At 41.1% G+C, this 24585-nt stretch overlaps 1 long non-coding RNA gene across 1 annotated transcript in view; it reads right to left on the bottom strand.

Annotated features, from left to right (window-relative positions):
* Nucleotides 1–4315: 4315 nt before the first annotated feature.
* LOC130157634 (uncharacterized) overlaps nt 4316–24585 on the bottom strand; it is a 44332-nt gene continuing 24062 nt past the window's right edge. Inside the window, exon 4 of the long non-coding RNA XR_008824961.1 lies at nt 4316–4414. This is a non-coding gene — a long non-coding RNA (uncharacterized LOC130157634). The remainder of the gene's footprint in view (nt 4415–24585) is intronic.

Genomic DNA, 24585 nt, shown 5'->3' with positions numbered 1-24585 from the left:
GTGAACCCAGGCACTGAACCTAGCTAGAGTCTCGGTGTCCCTGCAGCACCTCCTGGGAGAGCACAGCATGGTGGCCCTTGCCCCTGAGTGGGGACCTGCAGTGAGGGTCACATCTGGAGATGCTGCCAATAAATCTGTGCATTAAGCGCACTGCAGGACCCCGGGTTAGATCACGGAGCGCTCCATCTGACAGATTTTTTCAGCTCCATCTGGTGGGCAAACAAGCTGCTTCTGGGCCACGGCCACCCACTCCCTTTTGACAGCAGTTAATGCTTTTATGAGAAAGAGAGATTATTAAGTGAGACTGTCCTCACTAACAGCAATTTTTGCTTCTCCTGTGAAGAACTATTTATAAAGAGTAAAATAGATCACTGCTGGCTGGGATTATTTCCTGCACATCTCTTTATTTCCACATATTCCAGTTATAGTGCAGTGTTTACCTTCACAGGTCCCAGACAATTGAAACTACAGTCCTCAAAAAGAGTATAAACCGACAGTCACCACTCCTGGGACTCAAAGTACCCTGATGACAGCAATCATCAAGCAATTCATGAACAACTCCTAAGCAGAAATGGAGCAAACACACAATTCCTACAAGTTGACTGTCTCCTGTTACTACTGTGCATAACCACAGTGGAGTCCCTGGGCTCAGCTTCTTCAGTCATTATCCAGGGATTTTATTCTGCTTGAAAGAGTGGAAGGAGTTATAAATTGCACCCCCACTGTGTATCTTTCCTCAATAGACACCTTACCTAGCTCTTCCCCAGCAAGATGGACGAGAAGTAAATGAACTGTAGTAGGAGCTCGTGACAAAGAATTCAGCAGCTCCTTCAATTTGTCCTTGTCCTCACAGTTCAAAAAAATATAAATATCACACAGGAAAAAGACCCACGGTCCAATGAAAGGCAGGAGGTTATAATAAATGGCTCCATTTAAATTCATGATGGATTTCATTTGTTCATCCCAATGACGGGCTTTGGAATAATTTTTCATCCATGTGTTGTCAGAATTTTATACTTGAGGAACAATAGAGGTCTATTAATTGGACCAAGGAACAAGACAGTCCCAGCCATTTTGCCTATGCACCCCAGCTAATGACAGAAGCAAAAAGAAAATGTTTAGTTAAGTATCTTTGTCTGCAAGCTGGATGCAAACCAACGGCATTAATAGCTCTCTAAGACAGACATATGGACTAAAGCCCAAGATTATATCTCTGTAATTGAGATTACAATAGGTTTCTAGTCACTGAAGTATGTGTCCCAGTTTAACAAGGTCCCTGCTGTCACCATTTTTTTGCTGAAGTTAAAGGAACGAATAGTTCTACACTCTCAATTTCTGATTTGAAAAGAAACAATTCTAATAGCATTGCTAGAGTCTTTTCAAAGTCAGAATTCCCTTCTGTCTTTAGCCTTTTTATTAGATTTGAGTTAATTTATTACAAGACAAAAATATTTCTCCAACTCACCATCCACTTGCAATAGCAATTGTATTTAATTAATTCCAGCAATAACTTAGTTCATTTAGTGCTGAGTAAAAATGGTTTCCAATCAGGCAAATCTGCTCCTTCTCAGGCTACGTTTAGTCATTATCATGACCAAAATGCATTTTGTTTTTTTTAATTCCTGAAGATGTAGACTTCACTCATCATAGCAAAACATTTTATAAAGGAAGACATTATCCCTGTTGTACAAGTGATGGGGTAGCTGAGGTGCAAAGAGATTAAGTATTTCACCTCTGGAGATGAAAACAGGAATCAAACACAGCTCTGTGGACTTCTGATGGAGCACTATACCCCATGACGTGATATAGATCCTTCATGTACTATCTTGCTAAAGCTGCTTGCTATACCCATGTAAAATCTTCCCAGTTTGCAAAGCTTTCTACTGGCAGCTCTGAAAAAAGAACATATTCTGTTTCAATTCTGCTATAATTTCTGCTTGAGCTCACACAGTGGACACCGTCCTGGAAAAAAGGGGCTTGTGCCTCTTACTTGCTCATTAAATGACATGCAGCTGTTTATTATCCATGGTATCTATGTTTCTCAGAGGAGACAGACTGCCTAAATATGCAGATATGTACTCATATGTGAACAGCACTGATGAGTCGCATCATGAAATTTTACTTGTCTAACCTAATTGAATCAATCCCAGACAGTAATAACACTAAAGAAAAGAAGGAATTTCACAGCCTCTGTTCCCTTTCCCTTTTTCATAAAAAGCTCAGCTTTCAGAGTAATACACCAGGGCAATATTTGAATGCTACAGTGCACAGATGCAGTCACACAGAAAATTAGAACTGCTCCAGGAAAAAAAAAGGAGAAAAAAAAAAAAGCTATAGTACATAGCTGCGTCAGTACCAGTTCAACAGTGGAAAAGTACTTCATCTGCTTAGCCCCCTTTCTTTCTGCTCTGTTGGTGACGTCAGTCAGGCACTAATGAAAGCCCAATTAGCATATCACCTTGTGTGTTTGAATATACAAGTGGAGCAGCTGATGATTCTCTTCTGAGATTTTAAATAACCACCAAAGCTGAGCCAGAGCTGCTGCTTGGTAGGAAAGATTTAGCTTCATAACATACTCAGTTCCCTATGCAACACAAACAAATAAATGTGCCAACAGAGGAAAAAAACCACAACCCAGAACAGACACATTTCTCTGAGGAAAGCAACACAAACCAGCTTTAATTTGAACAGTATTCATTTGGCCCTTATTCCAGAATAAAGGTTTTAATTCCTAATCGAGTTTGAAATCTGCAGACTATTTGCTCATAAAAATCGGGGTACAGACCTTGGTGAGCTTTAGGAAAGGCAGCACCCTTGCTAATGCCCTGCCAATTTTTCAGATGACAGTGACAGAAAAGCAAACAGCCACGGGACAGAAAGTGCATCCTTCTGCTGTAAAAGAGCACGCTGCTATAGCCAGCACAGACAAGCAAGGGAATCTGCAGACCGTTTAACTTCAGGCGTTGACTGGAGTCTTTGGTGGGGACTTAGTTCAGGGGTCTGTGACTCCCCGTGGTTCTCATTTAGCCACCAGTGTGCGCAAGAAAGGACAGCAATGGGACAGCTCCCATCCCACCCTTCTTACCTGAATGCCTGCACCCAGCTACTTCTGCCGTAAGCACAGGTGGGAGTGCTGCCAGCCAGCGAGCCCAAGTCATTTTTAGTATAGCAATGCATCAGTAATTGGCACTAGATTTCAGTCCTGATCGAAAGAAATAGTGCGGAAGGAGTTGAGATGTGAGGTCAAAGAGGCATCCACTGAGGCAATGCAATATTGACAGAAAAGAGTGAAAAAATGAAAGGCCTAAGTCTGGAGCTTTAAAGTCCCTGCACACAGACTGAAAGCAGGACCAGAGGCTGCTGTCTGACCTTACAGAAATTCTAAAGGGCACCGTTTTGCAGCATGTGGGTGCTAGAAAAATGGAAAAATCTGTCTTTGTCAATCAAACAGCAATGACTGGACAATGCAAGCATCGTGAGCAAGAACTTCAACCCTGACCTAGATAAAGGCTATCTAAACGAAATGGGAATTCAAGCCCAGCTGGAATTCCTTGGAGTCTCTGTCGAAGTGACAAGGCTACTTAACAAGGTTCAACTGGTTTTGTGAAGTGCTAGTGCTGATCATTCTGCCTAAATGGAGAGCCTGTATGGAAATCAAAGCCCAATACACAACAGAACACCCCAAGTGCATCCCTTCAATCCTCACATACCCCCAAAGAGCTTATGCCCTCCCCTTAGCCCCTTTGGGTACTGAGTCTTCCTATCTGACTATGGCACTCTTAGGGCACAAAACAATCTGTAACCATCACTGAATGCTTCACAAGCAGGCAGAACAACGAAAGTTTTCAAAAGGTTATATTAAACGAGCTCATGTCATTGACTGATTTTCAGCCTCAAACCATGCTCTTACTCATAGTCAATCACATCAACAGGTTCCAGGCTTTACAGAAAAAAAGGCAAAATGCTAACAAGTCAAATAGGAGGATGACACTGCGTTTAGATCTTTATTAAACACGCCTACAGTGTGCACAGATGTAATTAAAGGTTGAGGTTTGATTTGGCAAGCAGCCTCTATAAATAGCATTTGTTACACTGTTCTTTCTCCTCAGTGTTTCATCAAAAGGAAAAGATGTCCTTCAGCTCCTCCCCCACCCCTGGGATGATCAAATGTTTTATAGCTCTGCAAACCTTAAAACAGCCAAACACTACAGCAGTAATAGTCAGGTAACTCACTGTGGAAAGAAAGGACTTATCTTCAAGGTGCTTTTCTCTCAGCAGGGTCTTCTGTGTTCTTGCCTGGGAGACTTACCAGATCGCCAGAACAAAAAAGCAGGGCCCCATTCCACAGCGCAGAATGAGAACACAGACTTGGTATCATGGCTCCCTCCAAGCGGTGATTTATCTTCTAAGTGACCTATGGGAAAAGGAGACAATATTGAAGAGCTTTAACACTGGAGCTAGCTACTTCTTGCCAGGTGATATACTTCATCTCATCATTTCTCATAAAAGATACTATTTTCCTAATAATATCTAATGATTTTTTTTAATGGTAGAAATTTTACAAAAGATTTTACATTCATTCACACAGCACTGAAGAGAACCTGCTGTGTTGATCTAAGCCCATATTTAAGCTTTGTAGCAAATACAGAGGGCACAAATAGGTTTTTAAACAAATCCATAGATCAACAGAAATACATTTTATTTTCAGTTCTGCAAAAACCAAATCTTTGTTTTCTTTTGAAAACTTCCTTCCACTACACCATAAAGTAAAGCAGACCAGAAATACGAGTTGAGCTGATCTCTTCTAACATTCAATGAACTATGTAAATAACAAAAATTGGGAAAAGGAATACCAGCTGCATAAACAAAAAGTGAAGTTGAAAACTAATGCTATTTATTTTAATACTTAATATAGCATCCAAGATCAGCATCTTTAAACAATCACACCATGAATTAGAATACAGGAGTATCTCCTTATAGCATTCTAACACTGGAGAACATAAAAAACCCATAAACATTCTTTATGAATACATCAGTTGGCAAATCAGTTCTGGCAAAATGGTATTTAAGTGGAGCAGCAACCCCAACTGGATCTGATCTTTGAAAACATTTTCTTCCCAAAGTCTTACAGTCTCAAAATCCCCCGAAATACTTATACAAGGGCAAAAGCAACAGCAGTAACACAACTGAGACAAAGATCTACTCCCCAGAGTGATTTAGAGACTTGGGGTAGAAGAGATTTGCAAGTGTTCTTATCCATTTTCAAGTCATTAACACCGGCACAGAGTGGGAGTGAACTGCTACCACATCCAAAGGCAACGGCTTGCACTGACCTTTTTGCATCAGTGGCTCCAACTAAACTTCTGAAGTGCCTCAAGTTTTCCTGTCCCTAATGTGCCCTGCAACAACACGTAGCCCTCCCTTATTCTAGGGGAAATAAAAATTAATTCAAATACAGTCAGCAGTTTCATTCAAGTAGAATGAAAGGAGAACTGAGCTTCTCCTTTCAGAATTGATGACATGATTTGCAAGCTGTAGCGGAGAATTCCTGCTTCCCCTTCCTGGGGGCTGGATAATGTGTCTGCACACAGAGTATCTGGGAATCTAGAAGAACTCACTCCTCAAAGACCACTACTTAAACTGACTAATCTGAATCAATATTACGGCCACAACTGATTCTTCATTTGCTTCTAGTAGCTGCCCTTGTCAACTTAGTGTACTACATTTCTAAAAATCATACGGTTCTTTCTTTGTTTCCAGAGAAAACACTTATTTCCGATAATTTTGCCTCCACAAAGTTATTTTTCAATTTTCTTCAGTAACAGCTATGCCTGCAGGAATGTCTGATTATCCATAAAATGCCTTCTGACAGCTCAGATTCATTACTAAATTACCACATTTAAATTTTTCATGTGCACAGGGCAATTACTTTTATGAATGACTGCCAACAACATTTCACTAAATCTGAATGAATTTTTAAAGGATTCTAATTGCCACTTAGATGACCCTATAACTCTTGTTTTAAAGGTTTTCTTTTCTTTTAGTCATAGTTACCTGTGTTTAATGCAAATGTGTTCCCTCCCACATTTTATACCACTGAAAATTATTTACATCAGAAACAAAAAATATGAAACTAGTGGTGCTACATAATCAGTTAGAGGGCACAGTTAAAATGATTCATAGCCAAAGTCTTGAGCATGAATAATTATCTGTAACCCCCATTTGGAGCTTTGGCATCAAGTTACATTATTCATTTGGGTTTTGCCAGGGAAAATTAATGAAAACCAACTTGACAGACACCTTAAAAAACCTGAGTTTTTCAGATAGTTGAGCCAAAATACACCTTTAATATGTCAATTGAAAGAAAAAGGGGAAGTGTGCAAAGAATGGGTTTTTTACTACTGAAATTAAAAGAAGCACAGATACAAATAAGTGTTCAAAGAGGACAGGTGAGCTTTTAATTACACCACTAAAATGGTTTGGAGTTCTGACTTGTCTCCCAGTGGAGTGTCATCAGGAAACTTCATTAACAGTCTATTTTTTATGCCAAGGTTGTTAATGAAAGTGATAAACAAGATCAGAAATAAACTAATCATTGATGAACTCCCCCAATAAATTCCAGCTAGACATGTTTCGCTTTGAAGTGTCATATTGTGTTTCACATTCTTCATCCACGTGCTTGCTCACTTCTCTGCTCCCTATCAGTTTGTAGAGAGGCATCAAATCCAATATCCCCTTGAAAACCAGCCGGGTTAACACTCCTTGATTTCTTTTGTCTAGAAAGTCAAGGATCAGCTTAACAGGAAAGAAACAAATGCACATCTATAATATCTGTCATGAGTTTGGTCTTGAAAGTAAACCCACCTGCTGCATGAGCAGCAAATGTGAACACAGAGCTCCAAGCAGGAGCTGGCAGGTTGGGATACCACTGAGAATACTCGTTCAGGTCGTCTACACTGTGCATGGCAGCTGTTTGGGCAGAAAATAGGGGAGTATGCCAGGCAAGACATGGGGCATAGATGTAGCTGTATCCATGACAGAATTACAGCACTGAGATTCAAGCACAGACATAACTGAGCCAGTTGCATGCAGGTCCTAAAATGACTCAGAGATAAGCAGTAATTAAAGAAGATGAGGTCTAAGAGAGATGTTTGAAGAAGGTCTCATCAAAAGGGAGATGCTGAAAAATAACCTATAAAAAGGGCTTCAGCTTCTTAAATTATATGTGAAGCAAACGACCCACCAAAATCCAGGACTCCTCGATGACCTTGCTGGTTTTGCCACTGGCTGACTGCAGAAATGTGGGCAACCCAGTGAACTTCTCCACCTCTCTGCTTCCATTTTTAGCAGGGAGGGAATGGGGGAAATTCTGTAAAGATTCTGAAATCTGCAGATGAATGTGCTCCAAGTAATTTTTAAGCAACATTTATCTTCTGCAAGAACAACCTATTTCACTGCAACCTTCAACAAAGGCCAAAACCTCTGAGGGATGGTTGCCAGCAGTAAGTTACACTTCAGAATTCAGCCTTGCACTGGATCCAAGCGGGGGTTTCATCTGCATCTAAACTTTAATTAGCAGCTCTCACAACGCTGCATTTGATAACTTTATTCCAGTATCAAATATCAGCCCTTAACACTTTCTCCTGTGTGCTACTGTCCAAAACATACAGCTACGGATGAAGAATTGCTTGAAAAAGGTGACTCCAGCAAAACCTGCCACCTGTGAGAAACGCTCCGTTGTAAGACAGAGGCAAAAACAAGTCAAACCTGGCTGAAGCTAAGTAAGGAGAGCAGTAAACTGCCAACGCTATACCCTGCTTCCCGGTGGTCCCACTGATCCTGTACACAGTAATGCAGCAAATCCTGGTCTCCTGATCAGTTCCAATGCAGCTCAGCTGGGCTCTGGCTTCACTCTTACTGGCATATTTAAATACAGAGAAATTGTATGTAAATGTATTTCCACTTAGCAGGCAGAGTGGGTTGTGCTTTTCGCTTTTTATGGATTAATTTAAAAGAATTCCAGGTTCCTATGAAAACTGCATATGTACAAGAATAGTTGGGCTTTTTTTCCCCATACACGAGGGTACAACCTAGCATTTCCAAAGATTCTCAACATTTTGCAAATCAGAGTCCTACGCTAAAAACTGAGTTTGAGGAAGCTACCTCAATACATTCTTTTGCTTTCCCTCTCCTCCAGCTTCCCACTTCAAATTCCTCCCAGATGAGCAATACTGAACAGCTCTCCAAAAGCTTTGATGGTCCTATGTCATGTCTCATTCTGAGAAGAAAGGTCGACATTAATAGGAACACTGTTTGTGCCAGTTAACACCTTGTTAACAGTCCTAACAGAAAGTAAACACCACAAAGTTTGCTAGACTTTCACTGAGACATAATTACAACAGTAACTATTTGAAAAACAGAGGATGTTTCCTTTTGGACTGTCGATCATGTTGCCCAGAATTAAAATAAACTGCATTCATTTATTTCTTAAAAAACTCACAATGACAAGAAAAGATGCTAAGCCTGAATGATGCTTGTCCTCCTCATTCCATGAGAGAGGCCCACTTCTTTCCCGCTACAGATGTAGTGTAGCAGACTGTCCCAGGCGAAACAAAGCAAGCAAGTAGTGGAACTGGATACTGGGATTTATTTTAGAACAAAGAGATTAGCGTTTTTACGCTGCCTGATTATCTCACATGCATTCACTTGCTCTCCTCCAAGCTTCCTATACTCACTAAGTGTTGACTGCCCCTCCCCAGAGGAAGATCATTGCTAGCCCAAGAACGCTGGGCAGAAAGCTTTTTTAGTTCTTGATGTGCAGCTGTTCACAGTGACCAGCCTCGGGCATGAGTGGCCAAGGTCCCTGCACATCCCCAAGCATTTGCCTTCTCCATGCAGCGCTCTGATCTCCAGGATCTACATCCACTTACAAGATCTGTACCCCAGCCAGGATCTTCGCCATCTTCTTTCCAGGTCCCCTTCTTTTCAAGACCATTTCTTCTTTTTGAGAAGACACCTTTTTGGCTTCCTCTTCCTTTCAGCACTCCAAGCCTCTGATTTTCACAATCTAAACAGTCTAATGCAAAAGCACAACATGCGATCAGTGTCCTCATTGTTGGCTCTTTCTCAGGCCTGTTTATTAATTGGAGGGTTTGGGACAGTAATCGGAGGGTTTGGAATATGCCACTATATTTTAGTCCACATCATCAAAATTTACGACCGGCCCATACCAACTGCAGCTAGCAACTACCAGGCTTCTGCTGGAGAGTTCAGAAGTTCAGTTTCAGACACTCACACACACACATGCCCAATTATCTGCCAGCTGCATGCGCTCACAGTTTCAGCTATTTATTCACCTTAAGACACAGGCAGATGCGTTAGTCATGTTGAGACGAACTGAAATCTGCAGATTGTTTCCACATAAGAGCCATCTCTCCCAAGAGAACAACATGGTAACCAGATTAGGTAATGTGTCATCCTCTAGGCTTAGTTAACTCCCCACACGTGCTCTGGGTTCGGTTCAAAAGAAAGCAAATTGCCTTCATCCAAAACACACTGAAGTCTGTGAATAGATTATCTCTATGGAGAACAACTGGATCAGGCCCCAGTTGCAGGCTGTCACACTGCTTATGCTTTTGTCTAGGCTGCTCGACGTACAGCCGCAGCGAAGTACTGGCAAGGCAGCATGAAACCAGGAGCCCCCGTTCATTATCATTTTTCATATCTCAGTAGGAAAGAAGCAATTAACAATACCATAAGAATATTCCCAAGTGGATTTTTAAAAGTTTTGAGGCTGGTTAGATGCGTTTTTTTCAAAGCTGACAATGGTTATTCTTAATAGCTCAGTGTAGGAAGATTTAATGGCTTATGTAAGACCAAATGACATAGTCAAAAAAAAACAGAAAAGCTTTAGGCCTTCTACAGGATCTATTTTGTTCTAGCTAGATCAGTGGACTTAATAGAACTTTATCTGTCTCATAACCTTAGGCTATTTAAGCTACAAGAATAATATCTTCTTAATAACTTAGCATCATACTAACACTGAGAATCTGACTTCATGAATATGTTTCCTTTTAGAAAGGAGACATAAACAGAGGGAACCACACTCTGGAAGGCTTAACATGCCATTTATACTTTAGAAAAGGTATTTTCTTTCCATGAGAACTTAGAGCTATGCAACAGTATTAAGTTTATGAGTTACCTGTATTTTTAAAGTTTTCAAATATGACAATACATAATATAGCTAGTTTAACTGCTTTCTCCCCAATAGACTGAGAGTCAATCAGTTGAGTTTATCAATGGCAGAAACTTTCTACAGTCAGAGAAGAATGCACTTTACCCTGCAGCTTCCATCTGTTGAGCTAAGGTCCCAGTACTGCAGTACCCAAGCAGCTCAGAAATCTCTGAATATAGCTCATCTCCTTGAGACAGAGGTATAGCCTTGGGGCTATACCATCACTGATGGTTTGCCGGTAAGGCATTTAGGTAGAGATGACTGATCAACCCAAAGACACCTGAGGTCTACAGAACTGCTGTAATTTGAACTTCATTCAGCTGTGCCCTAAGTTGATGGTCCTCAGTACCGAACAGTCCCTCCTGGAGGATGGTTGTTATCATCCATGGTTCAGTTCAGCAGGCCCTGGTCCTACAGTGCTGACAGCGCTATTATCCATCACATTATTAGTCCTCTGGTTCTCTAAGAATTGAAGAAGCCATCTTCAGAGCTAAAAATCCCCCAAACATAGCTATATACATCATGAACAGTCACAGCTAACAGCCTTGACACTAGGACAAACAAGAGACACTATTAACAACATTGGGAAAAAAAATTATCCTCAGTCCAGCAATGCACTGCTGTCTCTTCTGTTTTTAAATAGCACATCCCTGTCTCTAATTACAGCAGGCAGGATGTGAACAGATGCTTACTGCACCCAGCAGCCCAATGATTCAGGCAAACTTTTAGCTATTAGCAAATCCTTTAGGTAGCTGACTCAGGCAAACAAGATGTGCAAATTCCCCCCAAATGATTAACCACTGGGTTTGCACAAGCTTGGCTCATTGACCACAGCTGTTGGAGATACAAATGTCCTCAGCTGACAGCCCTGTTCTCAGTTTCATCATCATTTTGGGTTGAAAACAAAAATGTCAGCATTCACTGACATCTTGTCTGGAGTTGGGACAGAATACCCCAAATCAGGAGGTGAGGAATTCCTGCATGAAATAAATCACAGGTTGAAGTTACTCAAACCATGAAAAAGAAAAGCACAGAATGAGATCTAGGCTACAGTGATCCCAGCCTGAAGTTCTCTAGATAAATCCTATGGATTTATGTACTGCTTACAGACATCTCAGTTATGAGGCCTGGCTCTGTATCTACCTCCCAAGGAAACAAAATCCACACAGATTTTCAGTGATATGCAAACAGCATGTGAATTCAATTTCTTCAATAACCAATCCTAAGTCCCCAGAAGTTCGCGCTGTTGTGTCCATTTCTAGCTTCTACAGGCACTTCATCAGTCTTTACTTGCAGAGCCAATGTCACACAATGCATCCACTAGTTACTGCTGTGAAAACACCCCCCAGTTTCACACCTTCTAGAAAGAAGATCCTCCAAAAAGGCTGTGCTACAACTTGCATGTGCCTTTCGACAGCCTCTCCAGCACTAAGTAGGCACAGTTCCAGAAAAACAGAACTGATGTTGCAATCCTTCATCTCTCATCACGTTTGTGTCTTGCTCCTGCCACATCTTTTACCCTGCCTTCTGCCTCTGCAGCTCTTCTCTTATGCACAGAAACAACACTCTCTTTGGTAAATATGAGGCTTGCTGATGAAGAAAAACAGAAACGGAAGCAAGCGCACATGCCTTTTTATTTATTTACATTTAGGATGCCATAGAATTTTACTTCAGCTGAGTGGATGGATCTAAGCACTGGAAAGATACAGACAAGCTTTGGGGTGCCTGCTGTAACCAAACAAGGACTGATGTTTAGCATGGAGATGCTGGAAGACTGAAGACATATTAATTGTCAAAGAGCAGATTCCCCAGAGTTTTACAGTTTTTTAAAGCATCACAGCTAATTATACCCAAGACCCAGACTTTCACAAGACAATCATAAAAACGTATAACAGATGTCACAGTTTAACTATAATGGTTCTTAAAGTTTCATTCACTTTCAACTTCATGGGCTCGAATTTTACGTATAGATTCCCCACCACCAAAAAGCTACCAGCTGCTCATTAGGAGTCCCAGCCTGCAAGGTTCTGAGCATCTCTGCAAACTTCAATCATCTGGGAAGTCAGTAAAAGAGATGGGGAACACAACTTGCAGGATCTAAGCCCAGAGAATGGCAGCACAATGTAGAATGCCGGACTGAAAGATTATCCAGGACAGGAAGCCTCTTCCTATAGACACAGTAAATAGGCTTTAGATCAGACTGAGGAGCCAAGGAGCGCAGAAACCCCTTCCCTCAAAACAGGTACTTGCCACCCAACATTTTGCTCATTTTGCTGTTGCCATCCAACATTTTGCTCAAAATGTCATCTGACAATTTTGTTCCTATAGAGCAAAAAGTCACATGGCCTTACAGGCATTTGTGAGTTACTTAAGCTAAAGAGTCCATGTAGTCCAGTTGCATGGAGGACAAACATTTGGGGAAAAGGAAGGAAAGGGCAGGAGTGGAAGCAGGAAGAAACCCTCTTTCCTATGGGACAATCACTCTGGATTAGTGGTGGGAGTAAAAGAGAAAACTGCATTGCTAGTCATACTCTCTCTGGAAAAAAGAAAAATCTGTATTCTCATCTTGCATACACAAATGCAGAGCCTGGCAGTGACTTTTTGGATTAGCAGATCGTAGCATCACTATATCCACTTATTAATTAGCCTCCAAATGATTATTTAAGGTCCCAAGGAACCACAGCACAGTTATCATCAGTGCCCAGCACTAATAGAGCATTTCAGCACTCTGAATATTTAACAGGAGAAATTACATAAATAATTATAATAAAAAGTCTACAGATTCTTAGCCTTACTAAAATAACCAGTACTATACAGTATCCTATTATAATACAAAGACATCAAACTTCTTATTTTATGCTGGTACCATTTTCCCTCCTTCTGAATGATTGTGAGGTCAGGTTGGAAGGGGGGAAAAGAAACTTGTAAGATGCTACATCTCCAGGAGCTGAAGGTGCTTAGCACTCCACAGAGTGCAGACAAATGACAATAAAACAAACAGACTTAAGGAAGAATTGAAGTTATCATTCAGTCTTCACCCAGACAGTCTTACTGGTATCTATTGGATTTTTACCACAGAAAGGCTCAGCAAAGGCGTAAAAGGCTCCTGAAAAGTCCCAGAATTTGCAGTGTAACAACCAAAACTATAACACTGCTGCTACCACCATGTCTATGAACTGCAGTCACAAACTGCACCATGCTAAGCCCTATACAAGTACAGAAGAAATAGTTCCCATCTCAGAAAAAAATTAAAATTGAAAACAAATGAACTGAAGAGAGGAAAGCCAGGAGACCATACAGACTATGCTGGCAGGCTGTCACAATACACCCAGTGGCCTGGCTTGACTGCTGTAGACACCAGTGAACAAAGGAAGCTTTAAGGAAGGTTATGAAGGGAAATAACAAATATTCATGGAGAGGTCCTCCCAAACATGAGCGTTAGCATGAGTCCAGACATCAAGATGGGCACAGTGAGCTAAGTCCAGTCTAAATGGACAGCAATCCTGACATCTCAATAACGACTGAGAGACAAAATACCAGTGGTAGTATGCTAGGATGAGCCTTCAAAGCGAAAGTGAGTAATTTAATGTTTAACCAAACAGACAGCACAGGGAGAAACACAGAAGTGACATAGCCAAAGGGACAGACGAGAAAAAATTGTCTGACAGCAAAACTTAAATGGAAAAAAAATGGGGAGGAAAAATCGGCCAAAGAATATTGGTAACTGAGAAATAAGGAGCTGTGTAGTTGAGTAGGACTGTGCTGGAGATCATACACAGGCAGAACTAAGGCTTAGGAACAGACTTGTCTTATTTGGTCACACCCAGGCTGAGCAGAAGTCATTCTGCTTACAGATCTAGCTGACGGACAGAAGGGCTGTGCCCTGCACAGGGATCAAACCTAAAGCAGGACACAGGCTGAAGAGCTTGCAGGGGAAGATGAAAAGCTCCACATAAATAAAGTTCAGCTTGAGCTAGTGATGACTTGTATCCCTGACCAGGTGAGCAAAACTGCAGTTTAGACAGAAGATGAATGCAAAGATACATCTGTGAAAGCAGAAAACTCACTATTTATGAAATATATTATTTACATACAGAAATAAAAGAGAAAGAGGGAAAGAGAACAGACAATGATGGGGCTTCCCCCAAAATACCAAGTGTGTTGCAGAATAATCCACACACGCTATCCTGTAACGAAAGAACAAGAATCTTTAGTGAAGACAGAGATGTGTCCAAGAAACAGTGATTCTACACAACTAAAAAAACACTAATCCAGACGCAAACAGGGTTTGAAACATCCTTTTCTCTGTGATTCACCAGTGCACTCCAGACTGTACTGACATTATCTGTAACAGTCTGAAGATTACTCTTAAAACTTCCCAGCTCTGACCACAGCATCATTCCCCAGAAAAAGATCAGTAGGTCTGCACCTAGCCACCTTTTCCTTGGCTATGTTCCCAACCAGCAGCAGAGAGAAGATGGCCACGCAGACGCTGTCACAAAAACTCTGTGCCACTCACTGCAGAAGGCAATTCTGTGTAGCAGGAGATCCCCGCAGTGGTAGGATGCTCTGTCTGCTGTGCATCACCAGCACCCTGACAGTCTGGACTAACCTTTGCATGGCAGTCTCACTCCGAACACCTCCAAAGCCCCAGGGTATCCAAACCCAGACACAAGTACATCAGTAGAGAAAGTGAAAAGCACTAAATGAAATGAAGAAATGAAAAATGAAGTTTGAATTGATCCTATAACCGATGTGAATATCCTTAGGGGGAATTATGGGTTGGTCTTTGGTATTCATGTGGACTGTTCTATTTGATGATTGTTTTATAAATGGCTTCCACCAGTACACATGGCTGGCTGATTACAGGGTATGCTATTTCACTGTATCAGGCCATTCCCCATAACACATGTAGCTAATAAATTACTTACTTGTGAGATTTACAACTTTTTCCCCATTCCCCTGTTTTACAAAGTTTTAAAGTGTATCAACTTGTGACACTCCTAAAGACACACCTACAAAGATATTCATAAGCTATGTGTTTAAAAAATTAAAAATTAGACAGTTAGGAGAAAGAGCAGCATTCAGTTATCTGAAAGGGCGCATGCCAACCACCAGCTGCAATCAACAAAGAGCTTTGTCACACACAGATTTTCAACACATTGCAACACCAAGAACATAGAAAGCCGTTCCTCCAAGGCTGAAGGATTCCTCATCTTCTACTGGAATAAGTGATAGCTATAACCTTTCACTCAGACATGGTCCTCAGCCACACATGCTCATAATATTTTAATAATTAAGTGTAATTAAATGTTTTCATGATTTGAATCTCAGAAATAATTACTTAATCAGTTTCTTACTCAGTATTTCTGAATTTGGAATTTCTTACCGAGTTTGGAATCCTGAATCACTGAATGCTCCCAATCACTTCAAAGAATAAACATTTAAGATCTTTTTCCACACATACATATTACAGATCATAAAACAGACCATGAACAACCTTGTGCTCAGCTGAAAAGAACTGCTTGTCTAACAATCCTGAGGAAAAAAACCTAGATTGTCCAGGCCAAACTGCATATGAAAACAAATCTGTTCTAAATGGGTAGATTGGCTGCTCTCAGGGTTATACACAAGACGTAGCTCAAAGTGGACAAGCAGTATGTTACTCAAAACAATATTCTCAGCTAACCCTATTCACCACTCAAGCAGTGAATAGTAGGTTTTCTACAGATCTGTCTTTATCTTCTAACCTAAAAAGCTCATTCCCCCTGCAGGATATTATTTTCTTCAGAGTATGGCCATAGTGAAAAGATTTCAAGATACATCTCATGAAAGAATCTCTTGGAGGCAAGACAGCCTTGAAGCTATCTAGATTTATGCACAAACATTTTATTTCAGTAAATGTCAAGACTTTTTCTCCATGGCAGATAGGCCCAAAACACCTGTGTGCAGGTTCAGATATGGATTCACTGCTTGAATTTAGTCTTCTTATTTAGTTTTTTTTACTGTTCCAAAGCATTAGCTATTCCAGAAGGATGATGCCTTTACTATTTTTGGTAATAACAGCACGCACTTCTGTAATTTTCAGGTTCTTATACTGAACTCACATCCAATGCCCAAGTACCATAGAGTAGTGCACTGAATGCTGGCACAATGGTTATTATCATGTGCTGGTTTTCCCCTCCACTTCCTAGGGGAAAGGACCATGCAGAGTAGAGTGCACTGCTCAGGAGAGCAGTCTTCAAAGTGGAGGAAGAAGACAGGCTTGTTTGCAAATTGGACCATGCAGGCTAATATGCATTTATTTTATAGCAAGTTCCTACACTAGTAACAGAATCACAAAAAAATGCTAACTGAGAACAACCTCAAGAAATCATAGAATCCACATTCCGTGCCGAGGAAGAATCACCTGTACCTTTGTCCTTTCTGGCAAATGTTTCTAATAAGTCTTTATTGTCTTCCAATGGCCCTCACCGCCTCTTCACGCACTATCTGTTTGCTCCATTTTCTTGGTTATCTAGTATCTGTCCTAAATCTTTCTTATTGCAGATTAATCCCACTAATTTAGAGATGAGATTATTCCCCCCTTCTTTTAGGAGTGCCATTATTTCTTTATTACATGGGTGGCTCATACTTCTCCTTCATCCCTTTCTCAACAGATGTCTGAATAGCTGTGATTCCCTCAAATTCCCTTACCACCACCCCTGTACTTGAGAGGATCCTCCTCATTGTTCAAAAAACTCCACAAATCTTCATCTATCTGATCCTCCTGGTGTGGTAAAAACTGGAGCAGGTCCTCATCACAAAGTTGTCCGTGTCCTTCCCTCTTTCCATACCCATGAGTCTAACTCCTTTCATGTTTTGGATTTAAAGCAATTATACATACTGTTGACAAAAGGGGGAAAATCTCCCCTTTTGTCACATCTCACTTCTCTGAACAAGTGATGTTCCCTTTTATCCCAATTCATTTGCAGTTCTCCCAAGAGGTCTCAGATAGGCAGGTAAGTCATACTGTTTATCACATACGAAAACTTCTAGTTCCTTTTATTTATTCCCTCACTTCATCTAAGAGACCATTTGTTCTAGGCATTATTCCTAGCTTATTTCATACTGACAGAAATTCTCCGTTGGGATCTTTGAAATTCCATCTTCTAAAGAGCTTTGATTTTATGTGACTGGGTGGAGAGAAAGACAAAGGTTTAGAAGTTCTGCCTTGGTAAAACACACTCGCCTCCAGTCCATCCTACATAAGCAGCAAGTTATAAAAAGCCTAATTTACACACAGTATTTTTGTCTGCCTGTTCAATGTCATTATAACATTAACACTGCTGCTGAAAGATGGGTTTGCCAGCAATAGGCTAAGTGGAAACATTAATGTGACAGTTTATTAATCAATTCCATCTCACAAACCCTAATGTAACAAAAACAAGCATAAATAAATGCCTGATCTGTTAAAGTAATATATGGCCTTCACACTGAGATACAGGCCTACTTTAAATTTTTTGGCAGATTTAGTTCAGGCTGCTAACACTTTGGAGGATAATATACTAGCTAAATGTATTAATGGTTTAAGTTTGGGTTGTGTTTGAATTTAATTTTCAGTGAAGTTCAGTACTGTTGAAAGGCGCTGGATCAATAGTGCTGGTTTTGAGCATATTTATCTCAAACTTTCCCCCGCAGCCTTAGGACTCTCAGATGAGAAATGGCATTCAGCTTAGCTGGTACTGACTTAGCGCTTGCTGGTTTCTCAACTTCCGAGGACCAGTCCTAATTAAAAAATAAGGTGGACGATACTAGGCATGAGATAGTCTGTTGACTATAGAGAAAACTCAAAAGTAATCTTCAAGCTTTAAGCTGGCAATACTTACAGCTCTGTGCCCCTTTGCCCCAGACGTCCATCCTCACTCCCGTACTGCCCCTTCCCATGTGCTGCCAGAAGAGGCTGTGCCTGCACATGGGGAACCAGAGGGCAGAACTGGATCGAAGCAAACCCATTCATCACACTTGTACTGCCACAAAGCAGGGGGCTGTATGGGAAGGGAAGATGGGGAGGGGTCCATCTCTTTCTTTCAGTAGCTGTGCTGGCTTCCTCCCCGGTTAAAGCACTCGTGAAACCCTAATGTCCATTTACTGCCTGACATCAGACAGGATGAATCCAGATCTCCCTCATTTTTTCTCTCTTGTATATATACAGATTGAAAAGGAACCATACTGTTCAGCTTGGACAACATTTTCGCATGGGTTGAAAGAGAACTGAGCGAGATAAAGCCTGTCACATTCCTCGTCATAATCGTGTACAGATGTTCCATATTAAAAACTAATATTTACTGAAATACTTTCAAAGTTGCATCAGAGCTCCTCAGAGTGTGTTAAAAATAAGCACATGCAAAATATTACATTTAGCTGGGAGCCAGATTCCTTCACCAAAACTACAGATGACTATATGACTGTTTCTCTGCTAATATGATGAACCAAATCAATCCCCTTCATCTGAACACCTCTGAACTCAGGGACTGGTTTTATCTGAAACTGTATTTGGCCAAATGATTGTTACACTCCAGTGAGTACATGACCACAATCAAAAAGTTCACGGCATGATCAGTTTATTACATGAAGAAATGTAATAAACTATGATTTAAACTTAATAGCCTCAGACAAATTTGCCTGCTTGTTCAACAGAGTGAACTTTCAACCTCCACTCATTTACAGAGATCCAAGATTCCTCCACTACACAGAGCAATCCAAACTGCCTCAGCAGTTCACAGAATCACAGAACGGTTTGGGTTGGAAGGGACCTTAAAGACCACCTAGTTCCAACCCTGCTGACATGCCAGGGACACCTTCCAATAGACCAGGTTGCTCAAAGCCCCATCCAACCTGGCCTTGAACATTTTCAGGGATGGGGCATCCACAGCTTCTCTGGGTAACCTGGTCCAGTGCCTCACCACCCCCATAACAATAATAATACTACTAATAAAACAGCACATGTGGTTCTGATAAGAATGAGCTAAATAGGATGGCCTTAAATTCCTATCTGATTAAGAGACCATCATATGACAAATCCAGCAGAATCAAGTATCTGCCTGAAAACCACAGAAAGTGCTTGATTTACAGCACTAAAGTGGATGTCTGCCATGATTTTCGCACACTTTGCTATCTTGGCTGACCTCTCCCAGACTTATTTTCTGCACACCAACAGATTTCACATGTTTTTAAATATGGTGACAACCAGGAATTCATAAATAATATATCTCCACTGAAATATAACTGCCATGTCTGAGCAGTTCCGGCTCCAGGCTTGATCTGCAGCAAAAGCCAGACAGCTTAAGTTTATAGCAGCTCTCCCCATTCTGCAGCTACACTATTAAAATTATTCCACTTGTACACAGCTGCCCAGATGTCGACGGCTCAAGCTAATGCTACCTAAATACCAGAATGAAATACTGCCTCTTGTCAGAAAAAGTTACAGTCATGCATGACAATTTTACGTAGGTAAAACTGCAGAAAAAAGTGCATCGGACAGAGTGTGTACATGAACACCTTGTTTCAAAAAAAAAAAAAAATATATGTGAACTTATCAAACTTGTGTTTGTTTTGTCAACAGACATCTTCAGCGTTATTCATGGCCATCACACAGGAATGTCAAATAACATTCACAGACTGGAATATCATTTCACTCCTGCAATCCAGGTCACGGTCCCTGTACCCTTTATACAATAGTTTAGGGAAAGCCAAGCAAAGAGGTATCACTTTCGAAGGGACTACTAGTTTTCTGTTTGGTTGCTAAATATAAAAGTCTGGCTTGCTGGCAATTCCTCTATTCCTTCTTGCCTCTCAAATTGCCTGAACTGCTCTCCTGGATCAGAAATCCTAGGAAAAATAGGATTCACTCTAGACCCCAAATTTGTGGTTCCAGCTTTCAGTATGAAAAAGGAAAAGAAAGAATTAATGAACATACAGAGGAATTTTCACAGAGGCATGTACACATTAACAGATATTTTGGTCTTCTCACCACCTCCCCTGATCTATTTTCATTTTTCTTCTAAAGTCTTTTTTTCTCTGTTTCCTGAGCATCTACACTAAAGACACTGTAAGGTGCTTGGGACATCTCAAAAGGTCTATCCTGATCTGACATCACTAGTCACAAACTGACTGATGCTAAAAACCTCTTCTTCTGTCCCTCCACGCCACCCCCCACTCTGAAAATCATCAGAAGCCACGATGTCCTATCTGATTACAACCATAAGGCACCATCTGAGACAGGAACTGAGACCAGACTCCCTTGTTACTCATCTCAGATTCTACAGATTTGCAAATATAAAAAAGTTCCATCCCTCCTCTGTAAAACATACAACATAGCTCACAAGAAAAGCTGCGCAAAAATGCCCCTTCAAACAGCCACATGAGGTAAAACTTACCAAGATGCATGAAAATCTTATCATCTTTAGTATCTTGGGTGCTCAGAGCAACTTCTAAACTTACTTCAAATGTTCCATTTAGTCACCCACACACAAGTGATTTATAACTGTCCTAAAAGTTTTTAAAATCCTTAGAAAAAAAGTTAAGAGCAGGCACCAAGGTATCTTCACAAGCAAGACCTGGTATTCTGTGGGTGTGAGAACCACAGAAGACAGCCAATACCTTTTGGCACAGAGAAAAGGAGTCCTGTTACTCTCTTCACTCAAACATACAGTCTTTGAAATGAGAGATGGGAAAGTCCAAGTCCATCTCGCAGTCTAACAAGAAGGATCATTCCCCCTGGGCTTATCCACCCATCAGTGTCCAATTACTCAAGCGATGGACTCTTCTGCCTCATGTCCTGGGAAAGTATCTGTTGGTGTAATCAATCTCACGGCTAAGCAGATTTCCTACTTGCTCAGCTGAAGTTTTCCTTTCCCCTGTCTCATTCCACTACTCCTAACCACTTGCAAAACGTCTTCTCATTCTATGAGTTGTTGACTCCTCTTCTATGCCTTCTAAACGTCACATTTGCATTTCTAATGAATCACACAGTTCTCTTCTACTGTTAATGTTATACTTTGACCATTCTAATCTTTCATTGCTATTAACAATGATGTGATTTCCAAATCCAGCTAGGGTGGAGAAACTTTGTAAGAATAAGTAGAAAGGTAGTCCCCAGGTTGCTGGTCACCAGAAAGTGTGGATTATTCTGCCTTCTGAGAACTTTCTAATGAAAGGAGAGTACATTCTTCTAAGCCCCAGAAAAGTCCTAGATACCAGACACTGAGGGACACAATCAGTGATCACATCTCAAATGCCTCACCTCAAGGGTCTTCCCCCTCCCACCTGCCCCATGCTTATGCTCCAGATATAGAAAAAGCTGCTCTCAGCACCAGCTCTCAGCCTCTTGAGTCCTTCCCAGGGCACCAGTGGACTGGTCTAAGAGATCCCAAGAAGAGCGTACCTGAGCAGTAATCAAGATACCTTTTCCACAGGTTCACTGAGACATTTGGTCTACAGCAATCTTAAGTGTGCTGGCTCCACAACAGCCTTTATGCTGGCTTAACTACACCAGCACGGTCTGTGGTAGAATCTGGGTACAGGATAAGGGCACATAAATGCTATTATGCTACTGTCATCGCTGTAGCATCTAAGCCCTTTCTCACTAGTGACAACTTCTCCCTCCTGTGGTTTGTCTTTCCATCCTGTTCCAGAAAGAACCACAATATAGGAAGCAGCCTTGTTTTGGTAAACAAAAAAACCAATTTGTTTTGTGTCTTTTAATGTGCCCCTTGCCATGGATGTCATGGATGCTATGAGTCAAGGAAATGCATGTTGGGAGTAGGGAGCAAACTGGTTTGTAAGAGTTATGCAGAGGATCAGGAACACCATCAGCCAGTTACGGCAGACCTTCGGTAGACCCAGGGTGAAATCCAGGGCAAGGCCAGACAGAGGGAGCGAGTTCTACATGCAAAGGCTAGCGGAGTTCACTCTGAGCGCTCTCTCCTGTGGAGAATTGGGACAACTCCTGATGATATAAGAATGCACAAGTGCTAGCGCAGACACATCCACCTACTCCAGTTCGCTAAGGCCCGCTCAGATGGTGCAGCCGTGTGACTGGCTGAGTGCAGTTAAGTGCTTGCTAATACCCCATGCACACACTGGGAACTGTAATGGCTCTTTGTGAGATGCTTTCCAGATACTGCCTGACTCTTCCACAGAGCAGGCAGTTCTTATTAACATTTTAATAAATTGGGTCAATAATTGCAGCAAAAGCCCCAGTGCTGATCTAGTGCTAAGCTGAAAAGGAACAAGGAACAGCACTTGTCTGGAGCACATCCCAGTGTTACACAGGGCCACCTCTGCACTCAGCTCTGCACTTGTAAATCCAGTCACACTCAGTCTAAAGGTCATATTCATCCTTTTGAGAAATCCCATGGCAGTGGGAACTGTAGTTTTTTGGTGACCGGCATGCTTCATGGTTTGCTCCTAGCAAATAGTGACTGAGCTGCTCTACAGAAAGGGCTGCAGTCGGGCAAAGGCAGACAGAAGGCCCGAGAGCCCAGCAGGCAGGTACACCCCATCAGCACGGCTACACAACAGGCAGCTCTCAGGAAGGTCCAGTAAGCAAACATGCAAGACAAGGGTCTGCAAGGGCAAGGGCACGCCCTTCTCTGACCCACTGCACGCCTTGTTCGTTGCCTGTGACAGGCCCCAAGTCAGAAAGACATACCCTAAATCCCATGTTTATCTTGAGACAAACCACTCAATTTAACACAATAAACTCTTTCCAGCATTGTTAACCTTGTCTTCTGTAGGAGGCAGACAAAACACACGTTTTGAAACACAAAAGTTCTTGCTGCTCATTGAAATTAAATCTCTCCTCCTCCTTTACACAACATCTTTCAAAGGAGTCCCAGCACAAGTAGAAATGCCGGATACTTCTGCAATACAAATAACAGTATCAAAATTGGCTGTGAAGCTTTTGGTAACTGTTTGACCTATGCTATGCTTCTTCCAACAGCTATATTTTGCCTTTTTGGCCTGGTAAAAAAAAGGCCTGTCTGTACTAGCTAACACCTCTTCAACAGACACACTCACTGCCTGAGGGGATAACAGAAATATGTGCAATCAAATCTGAAGTTATCATGACTAGCTAATTGGGGAAATTATAGAAGCTTTTATACATTACTGCATTCCATGGAATAAGAACATTTTTTTTTCTTTTTTAATATAGGCAGACATTTAAACTTTTTTAATCTATTCTTCATATGCAAATCTCTGTCACTAGTTGGTTTCTTCTGATTTCTCTTTTGTTTTCAGATTTAAATCATTCTGAAATAAAATAATTGTTAGTGGTGGGGTTTTTTGAGAGAGTAGTCCAATTTTATGGCAGGCTATTCTAGAAGTGTACAAAGGAGGACCTGACTACTTAAAGGTGTTAAAAGCTGAGATTTAGACTTGTACCATCAAAGCCCCCTACCAAACTACAGAACAGTTTATACTATTGCTCAGACTATCGAACATCTCCTCTCTGAATAGTTCAGGTTACAGGAATGGTCACCCTCTTCTGTAAATTTGCAAGATTTCTATTGATACCTTGCTGTAAATAGGAGCAGAGTTCAAACTCTTTGAAGCAACAACTAAAAAACTTCACAAGAACATCCCTCTGATCAAAAATGTTGCCCTTATAAGTGTACATAGTGAAAAATACTTCAGGAAGAGTAGCAGTAAATGTGACATCTAGTAAGGTAACTCCCCGTGTCAGGTAAACAGTTTGAAAAAAATCATGCTGTTTAACATGTCGAGTATCCTCCTTGCCAGGAGGAAAAATTCTCTGCTTAAAGCATCTGATGATGCCTAATCTCCTTTTCTTGTCTGACACCTGCTCTGATATTCCAGTACCTTGCACTTTGTAAGTGTGTGACAAAATTAGTTTTTGACAAAAGCAAAAGCATCTTTTAAAGAAATTCACTCCTCCCAAACCTAACATCCACAGGTGTGTCTATAGTGGATTTTCACCACCACAGACTAAGAAAAGTGCCTTTAAATGGAATTCTGACTTGGAGGTTTGAGTTTAAAAGCAGGCTTGTTTCTCTGCATCAGAAACTGGACATCCACAAATACATGCAGTTTACAGAATGAATGTACGGCAACACTTGTTGCATTTTACTATCCCATAAGCTACTTATTGTGCTAGGACAAAAAGGCAGGTTGAAGCCCCCCTGAAAACATCAAGGACGAGGATAAATAACATCAGTTCAGCTGGTGGTGATGAAAAGATTATGTACAAAATCAGAACAAACTAAACCAAATGTTTTCACTGGAGCAATGTCATGATTTTCTCTTGACAGCTTACCAGAAATGGGTCCAAATAGCATCTCAAACTC

Source organism: Falco biarmicus, chromosome 12, assembly GCF_023638135.1.
Source record: "Falco biarmicus isolate bFalBia1 chromosome 12, bFalBia1.pri, whole genome shotgun sequence".
Taxonomy (NCBI): Eukaryota; Metazoa; Chordata; class Aves; order Falconiformes; family Falconidae; genus Falco; species Falco biarmicus.
Note: the sequence above shows the minus strand (reverse complement) of the source record. Positions and strands in the feature narration are given on the sequence as shown.